We start from the raw sequence: 9,052 nt of genomic DNA, 5'->3' as shown, positions 1-9,052 counted from the left end.
ACTTCATTTGTTTTATTTAATCAAATAATTATGTTTTTATGAACTATTTGAACAAAATTTCTGATATTTTGCTGTTTTCACTACTGATGCTTGAATAACGCTGTTGAAAAAAATCTAAATCCAGTCATGTTGGACTTTTGTTTTGAATTATGGCTACAAATATTTTAATTTTGTGCATGACACACTATATCAACCATTCAACTAGTATTTATAGATATTTATAAAACATTCTTATAAAACTAACTTTGACATGACTGGACCATGGTTATGAAAAAAATCCACGTCTGAAATGAAAAATGCTAAAACAGTCATACCAAATATGTCCTTCAAAACATTCTTTATACATCATTAACCTAGCCTTATCTCAAACATTTTGTTTAAGCGAATGTTTTTCAAAATTTGGTGTTCAGATTACGATTATAAGATTACATGAGTACTTGTTAAAAATAAATTTGGAGATCCATGCTAAACCATCTAATCAAACTTTCTAGGTGTAGATCTGAGATTTTTCTTTTTAAACCAAGTTATAGGCCAAAATTCTAACTTAGAAGTAGTTTATGAAATAAAACTTAGTGGCAATTTTTGCTATGTATTAGAGTTTTTACATGAGATTCAGTGAAGCAAAACCTTAATAAAATTGAACTTAATTAGATAGAACACTCATTCAATGCACATTTATAGAGTGCCTACTATGTGTCACAGACTACTAGGAACTAAGGATAGAATGGTTATTATGACATGGTCCTAGTGGAGGAAATATACATGCAAACTGATCATTAAAATAAATTGTGGTTAGTGGATTTTAGTGATAGGCACAAAAAAGGGACACATAACCTAGTCATACTGAGGAAGTCAATAGGATCTTTTGGAAATGGTGACACCTGAGCTGAATCCTAAAGAATAGGTAAAGGGTGACTCCGTGGAGGGAGAGATGTTTGAGCTACATGCATTCCAAACCAAAGTGACAGATGGAAAATGTTGGGGAATGTATGACTTGTAGAAGAGTGAAGCTGAAAGCCTTACAAATTCTATACAATTTTTCTACCACTTTGCTCTCCAACCGTTGCTTCTTTGAAGCTGCTACCTTTTCCCCAAACATTTCCTAGACTTATTTTTTTAGTTAATATCTTGGGCACTACTCATCTCTAGTGGGAGATTTGGCAGTTCACTAACAGTTTCCCGTTTACTTATTCTTCTGTCATCCTGAGAAAATTTGTTCTTGGCAAATTCAAAATTATTGTGATGACCTGTCCAAGAACCTAGCTTCACAGTGCTGATACCTATTTTATATTCCATCAAAGATTCTGACCAACATGCTTGCGATTCCCTCTCATTGCCATGGGCCTTGCAAATCTGGAAGAGTGCAAGCTCTGAAATCTTGAATCCTGAAACTATTCTCTCTTATCACATTCTTATATCTTTCCACTTCATCTACTTTCTCATTTTCCACTCTTCAGTCTTCCATACAGACCTTTGATGCCTCCTAATCTTCCTATTCTGTTAGGCTCCTTCAAATTTCACTACATTCTCTTTCTAGCCTAAACATATTGTCAGTTACACTTTTAGGCATGAAGCTCTTCAATTTTAATTTGTATTCCTCTTCAAACGTATCTATGTTCAAAGGAACTGCCCTGGGTGTTGGAGATATAGTGGTAAACAAAAATAAGGTATGTGCCATCATGCAGATTATAGTATAATGTGGAAAATAGACAAAAATATAATATCAGGTATGAAGAGTGCCATGAAGAAAATAAAATATTACTCAGCCATAAAAAAAGAGATGAAATATTTCCATTTGTGACAGCATGGGTGGATCTTGAGATTATCATGCTAAGTGAAATAAGTCAGACAGAAAAAGTTGAGAACCATATGATTTCACTCATATGTGAAATATAAAACTTAAAGCAGCAAAAAAACACAACAAACAAACAATTACAAGTTTAGTGGTTACCAGAGGGGAAAAAAAGGAGAGGAGGAAGGTAGATAGAAGTAAAGGGGGTCAAATATATGACAGAAAGAGATTTGGTGGTGAACGGACAATGCAATATACAGATGATGTGTTATTGAATTGTACACTTGAAGTCTATATAAATTTATTAACAAATGTTATCCTGATAAATTTAATAAAAATAAATAAAAAAGAAAAGAAAATTAGGCTAAGGATATAGAAAGTGATGGGGTGCTTTTATAGACAGGGTAGTCAGGAAAAATCTCTTTGCTAAGTGACGTTTAAGCTGACACTTTAATGAATTTGAGTTAATGGGGGAGGTAAGAACTTCTTTAAATAACTGGAATTCACACTGGTTCTCCTTTTGATTATTAATATTGTATTTCATAAATCGCTGCTATTTCAAAAATAGAGGTTTTGTGTCAGCTCTTTAAAATCTAAGATAATTAGCAGCTAGATAAAATATTTAACATTTTATCTGTTCAAAACAAAACTAAAGCACATTTCCCCTATGTTTTTAAGACATGTCATTCCCTATATTTCTAGGGGGCAATGATAATGGTTCTCACTGAGTATCAAGGAAGGGGTTCTAAAAGTGTCAGACATGACCTTCATTATACAAGAAAACCAGGCTATTCAAGTAGATCTTTAATATTTCGAAGGACTCAAAAACAACAGCCTTCCTCATGTGGTTCCTCAGAATTCTTGACAAAGACAGACTCCTAGACCTCTTCTAAGAAGAGAATGAATGCTAGTCGAGTATGCTATGTTAAAATGTAGTTTTCCTCTTGTCTCAGTGTGGATGTCTCTCCCTCAGATTTTCCTTTTTATGTCTCAGTTTTATCCCTTCTTTGAGTCAACCCTTGGTTATGGTTTCTCCATCACATACTATTCAATTCACGGCCTCAGTTCTTCTTTCTTAAAATAAATATAAGCAAACACATAAAATTTATTATTATGCCATAGGGGAAAAAAATAAAAACATTTCTGTACTTTGCAAGAGGCAACAATGTAAAGTGAACCAACTTTGTAAACTTTGAGTCAGACCTGGTGGCATCCCAAGTTATGCCACTCTGTTGTCTTTTACAATTATTTTTCATCTGAGCCTATTGAGGGTGAAGAACTAGAAGACATTTTCTAAAATTATAAATTTTCATTTGGGTGAAAAGTCCCACATGTTTATCATCTTCCATTGTGTTGTGCTTTGCTTTTGGATTTATCCTTCTGTATGTAGGAATAACTCACATCTACACCTGGACAAGGTAAGGGGGGGCAATTTAAATGACTTTCGCCCCACAGTCCTTTACTCGAATATAACCTTTTATCTTGATAACAATAGGGTACTGTACTGGATTATCCTATCTAAGCTCTGTTCTGAGTCTCCCCTCTTGATACCCTGACATTCTTTTCATTAGACCATTTCTTCTTAGTGTCCACCTATGGGCTTTTCTTTAGCTCTTCTTTTCTTGCCCTTGACAACAGTATTTACACACACACACACACACACACACACACACACGCGTGCGCACGCACGCACACACACACCTTTTGCTCCATTGGACTCCAGCTTTCTCTAAGTTTGTTTTACATACACCGTTGCTGAAATATTTATTTTTTTGCTCATTATGTCATACAAATTTTAAAAAATCCTCATCTTAGTCATTTATCAGCTTTCCACTTAGCTTACCAACTATTTCCTTATTTTTCTTAGTGGTACTTTAGAATGCAACTACCTGGAGTACTGAGAGCTATAACAAGAACAGTTTCTTAACTACGTTCATATTAACAGCAAATCCTGCTTCAAAATGTAATCACATGAAGAGAAGAAATCAGTTCTGCTTCTTATGTAGCTATGTTAACATAAAGAAAAATGTGTTTTAAAAGCAACAAGTAATGAAAGGTACTTGTTAGAACCAATAGCTAGCTGCAATTGACTGAGGCTTAGAATGACAAATTTTCTTTCTGGAAATTTATCATATCAGTTCCCTGAATGAATGGATGTGATTCTGTTTGACCATTTTAAAAGGAAAAGATGATGCTTTAAATTTTCTCCTTAATTAACTCAATTTTAGAGTTTTGTTTTGCCTTTTTTCTTATTTGTCTCACCTTTGTAATAACACATTTATGTAAATTCTCTCAGCTCCGACATATTTGGGCAAGCGGGACACTGCAGGAAGAGAGATTCTCCTGAAATGAGAGGAGCAGTTCTCAAGGAGAGTTCACAAAATTAGACAAGGGCTTTTGTTGTGTGCCAAATATGCAGGCATGAGGAGACTAAAAAATGTGCATTCCTTCATTTCAAGCTGCTAACAACATGTTGGAGAGACGTACACACAGATAAAATCAATTTGGAGACAGAAAGGATGGTGAACACATCTTAAAAATAGCACCTGGGGCACAAATTAATATGAAGAAAAGAAAGATCTTAGTCAAGGAAGGTATTCTAGAGCCTCTGAGGGTACCTGGTGCCAGGTTTACAAAATTCTTGGATCAATCTCCTCTCTTTCTGAGACTGAGTTAAGGACATTATTGAAGTTATTCCACATATACTTAAAACATGAAAGCACACATTACAGAGAGTGGGATAGGATGTGGAGGCAAGACTATTCTTCAATTAGAAGGTTGTTGATGTCCTACCCAAACTTTTTCTCAACATATGGCTTAATTGAAATTTCAGTATTAGCTACATCTTTTCAAGACATTGAAGACTCCTGTTGAAATGCATGATTCAGATAAAAGTAGAAATTATTAATTAATTAACCAAATATTTATTGAGTACTAAGTGTTGTGCCTGGTGTGGTTGTTGCAACAATGAATAGACTGTGTCTCTGACTTCAAGAAATTTCTAGTCTAGTAGGAGAAATAGACAAGTAAATATGCCATTACGATACGAGGTGAATAGTGTGGCTAGGGGTGATGGGCTAAGTATAGGTTGGCCATTAGGATCACAGAGGAGGACCACCTAACTCAAAATGAGAGTTGGGTCAAGAATGGCTTCTGTGAGAAAATAATGTCTGAGCTGAGACAAATAGCACAGATAAGGTAGAAATAGTGAGTAGGAGTTAAATACATAAAGAAATTAGAGATAGAGGGAAATTTTCAATAGAAAATTTTACTAAATAAATTATTTGTTATATGTGTAAAAGAAGTAACAGACAAATGGAGAGCAACACATGAAGTGTTATGCATACACACGCATGCAAACAAGTAAAAGTCATTCAATATTTTGGTTTCTTGGCATAGCATTAAAGATCAAGCACCATTTTAGCCTTAAGCTTCCTTCCCAATCTCATTTTTATAATGCCTCCAATCATAAATCTCAATTTAGACACTATTTTTATCAGAAAATAGAACTATTGGCTACTAATTTTGCTTTTGTGTTTTGTTATTGTGGCTTTGCTTTAATTTTGGGAAACTAAAGTCTGTGAGCTATTCCCTCTTAATGCTTAAACCCATCAAATATTAAAAAAAAAATCCTCACATTCTGAAATAGCATATTGAAGATTTTAATTGTACACCTGTACATGTTTTGCATATAACATTGCAGTGTTCCAAAAAAGATATATTTAAAATTAATATATATTTGAGGCTTCAGAGTCATTGTATCATAAGGAGAGAGAGATTTGGAAGGATATTTTTTAGCAGTGTGTTCTGTCATCTGGCTGGCTCTTGTGCTGAAATGAGTGCCTTCAATAACTTAAATATGACGATTGTAGTATATCTGCTTAATTATTTTTTTCTTTCTCAATTACTGTTGTTAAAGTAAGACAGAAATCCCAATGAGATAGCACTATGCACAACTAGAACAACTAAAATTAAAAAGACTGGAAATGCCAAGTTTGAGCAAAAATATAGGACAATTAGATCCCTCATTTATTGCTAGTGGGTATGAAAAATGGTACACCCACTGTGATAAACACCTTAGCGGTTTCTTAATTTGTGAAGCATGCACCTTTCATACAATCCAGCCATTGTACTCCCAGATTATTACACAAGAGAAAAAGAAATGTATGTCCAAACTGAGACCTTATGTGAATGTTTATAGCAGCATTATTTAGAACAGCCACAAACTGGAAACAGCCCAGCTGTTCATCAATAAAAAACAAATAACGAATAAAAAATTATGTTATATCCATACAAGGTACTGCTTGTCAGCAATGACACATGCGACAACAGAAATTAATCTTAAAAGTATCATCTTAAGTGACAAAAAGCCAGATATGAAACACTGCATACTTTATGATTCCAAGTATATGACAGTCTAGAAAAGGCAAAACTATAGAGACAAAAAGCAAATCAGTAGTTTCCAGAGCCTGGGGGTTCGTAGAGTGAATTTTAATACAACGGAGCACAAAAAAAAATTTGAGATGTTTGAAATAGTCTATATCTTGAGTATGATGTTGATTACATGATTGTATACATTTGTCAAAACACTTCAAACTGTGCATTTAAAAAGGACACATTTTATTTTATATTAATTATACTTAAAAATTTAAAAATATAGACAACAGCTTTGAAGTGTATATTTTCTTACTATCTAAGATTATCTGTAAAAAAAAAAATAGAATCACAGTTCCTAATAAAGCTATTGAAGGTGGGGTGAAATTAAACTGTAACATTTAATCTTATAATTAATACCTCTGCCTTTTTCTTTCTTCACATTCCCTAGAAATAAGTCAGGTAGTTAGGAGGTACCTCCAGTTTCTACTCAGATCATTTGGTAGCAGTGAGCAGGTCTGCTGGAGGCTTCATGACTCCGTAAGAACAAGGAAACTTGTGCTTCTTGTATGGAACAGAATTACCTTATATGAGTAATATCAGTGTTTTTTTTACAAATGTGGATTGAGATTGCTATTGTTAGTAAGTTGTGATCAATTTAGTAGATTATGACAATTATTTCTTTTAATTTTAAAATAGAATAAAAGAGAATTGAAGATCTAAGAGTATATCTCAAGTAATAAGGGTATCGCTTTGTGAAATTTTTGGTTTATGTATGTGTATATACATATTTATATGTATATATATATACACATATACATATACACATACATGTATGAAAATGCATACATATACGTGTGTGTTTAATGATTCAAGATATAAAATACATTTCTTACTAAAGATTTCAATTAAAAAAACTTGAAAGTTGGAACATCAGTGCCTTATATATGGCAATATATCTTTGAGGGTTGATATGTCTTCTCTTAAATATAATAGAAAAAAGGCTGAGAGTCTGTGTTTCAGACTCCTCTGACATGGTCAGGTGCTCATTCTGCATGACCATCAAATATATGATGTGCTTCTATTAGGAACTAGTAAGTCAAGGGGGACTTACGTCAACCAACTAATTTGTATATTACTCGGGACTACCTCACTAGGGACTAGTAAGTGCTTTGCAGCCCAGCAGCCAAGAAATTTTCTTCTCAAACAACTGTTAGTCAGAACCCAGAGCAAATGAGTTCACAAGGACTAACCTAAGGACAAATAGCCAGCTTCGCGATGTAATATGAAAGACACAAAGTTAGAAAATTGTGCCTCCTCAAAGGTCTTTTGAAATGCAATTATTTATAGAAAGTGGCGACTAAGAATACTTGATATATAGGACTTCTTTATTGATAATTATTAGTATAAACAATGCTTTATTTTTCTGTAATGGAAGAGCATGAAGTGTAGCAGGAAAGTATTTGATATCTAAGAGATAAAAGAAATAAAAAGTCTGGCAAATATTTTAAAAGATGGTTGAGATTGGCTGCATCGAAGGTCACTGCCACATAATTTCTATTTTTATCCAGAGCCATCTTTAAAGGCTGTTCAATTTATTTTCCTGATAACCTAGTGACCTTTGCTGTGGCTCATAGTCATACTACTTAGCCATCTTTAGACAAAAATATTTGTTTTTTATTACAAGGGAAATTGTGCAAGAGTATTGTATCCATGTACCTTTACCTAACCTCCATCCACTCTGAACCATCTACAATATATATATATATATTATATGTATATATAATATAATATTATATTATATATCATTATATAATATAATAAATATATTATAATAATATATTATTATATATAAATATATAAAAATAATAATATATATTTATATATAATAATATATAGCAAATAATATGGCTAATATATAATATGTAGAAATATGTGCAACCAATACATATATATTAATATAACCTATAATATTATATATTATAATAATATATTATAATAATACATATGTAATATATATAATATTATATATTAGTATATAATAATAAATAAATATATTATAATAATATATAATAATATATATTTATTATTATAATAAATATATTATAATAATATATTATAATAATATATATTAAATATAATATAATAATATATATTTCACCCACATAACATTATATCATACATAATACATAATATATTATATTATATTTTGTATATTATGTATTATGTATGATATGTTATATAGGTGAAATATATATTATTATATAATAATATATATATTATATTGTATAATAATATATAATATAATATTATATTATATAATGTTATATATGTGAAAAAGAACATATTCCTATTTACGGGGGAAGAACAAGTTCCTAATTATTAAACATTGAATTGGGTCAAAATTTTCTGATGGGCACTATAATATTGAGATTAGTGAAACTAACCATTACACTGGCATGGAATAAGAATTGTTTGAAATTCTAGTTAAGCAAACAAACAAAAAACTTGACTATTTCTGGTTTATCTTATAGTGATAGTGATTCAATTTATGAAAACTTAATGTTATTAGATTGGGTCGATGTTTATCTCCTGAATTAAAAGTAAAGCATTCTGATAATGTGTTCTTTTTGATGTGTCTACCTCTAAGTGACTTCAGATTACAAATTTCACTGACCCCATGGCATTAAGCTACCTAAGAGATGACAGCCGGTTTTCCTCATGTGTAAGTTCCTCAGGACAGGGAATAGGTTTGATCATTCCCTGAATTCTCAGTGCCCAGTGCAGTGTCTGGCACAGTGGAAGAGAGTGAGAAATGTTTTTGAATTAACTGTTTTAACTACTGTATATAAGCTTACAAAGGGAGAAAGGGATAAAAGGGAATGA

This window comes from Pteropus medius, unplaced genomic scaffold (assembly GCF_902729225.1).
Source record: "Pteropus medius unplaced genomic scaffold, Ma_sr-lr_union100, whole genome shotgun sequence".
Lineage (NCBI taxonomy): Eukaryota > Metazoa > Chordata > Mammalia > Chiroptera > Pteropodidae > Pteropus > Pteropus medius.
This window is presented reverse-complemented; position numbering follows the sequence as displayed.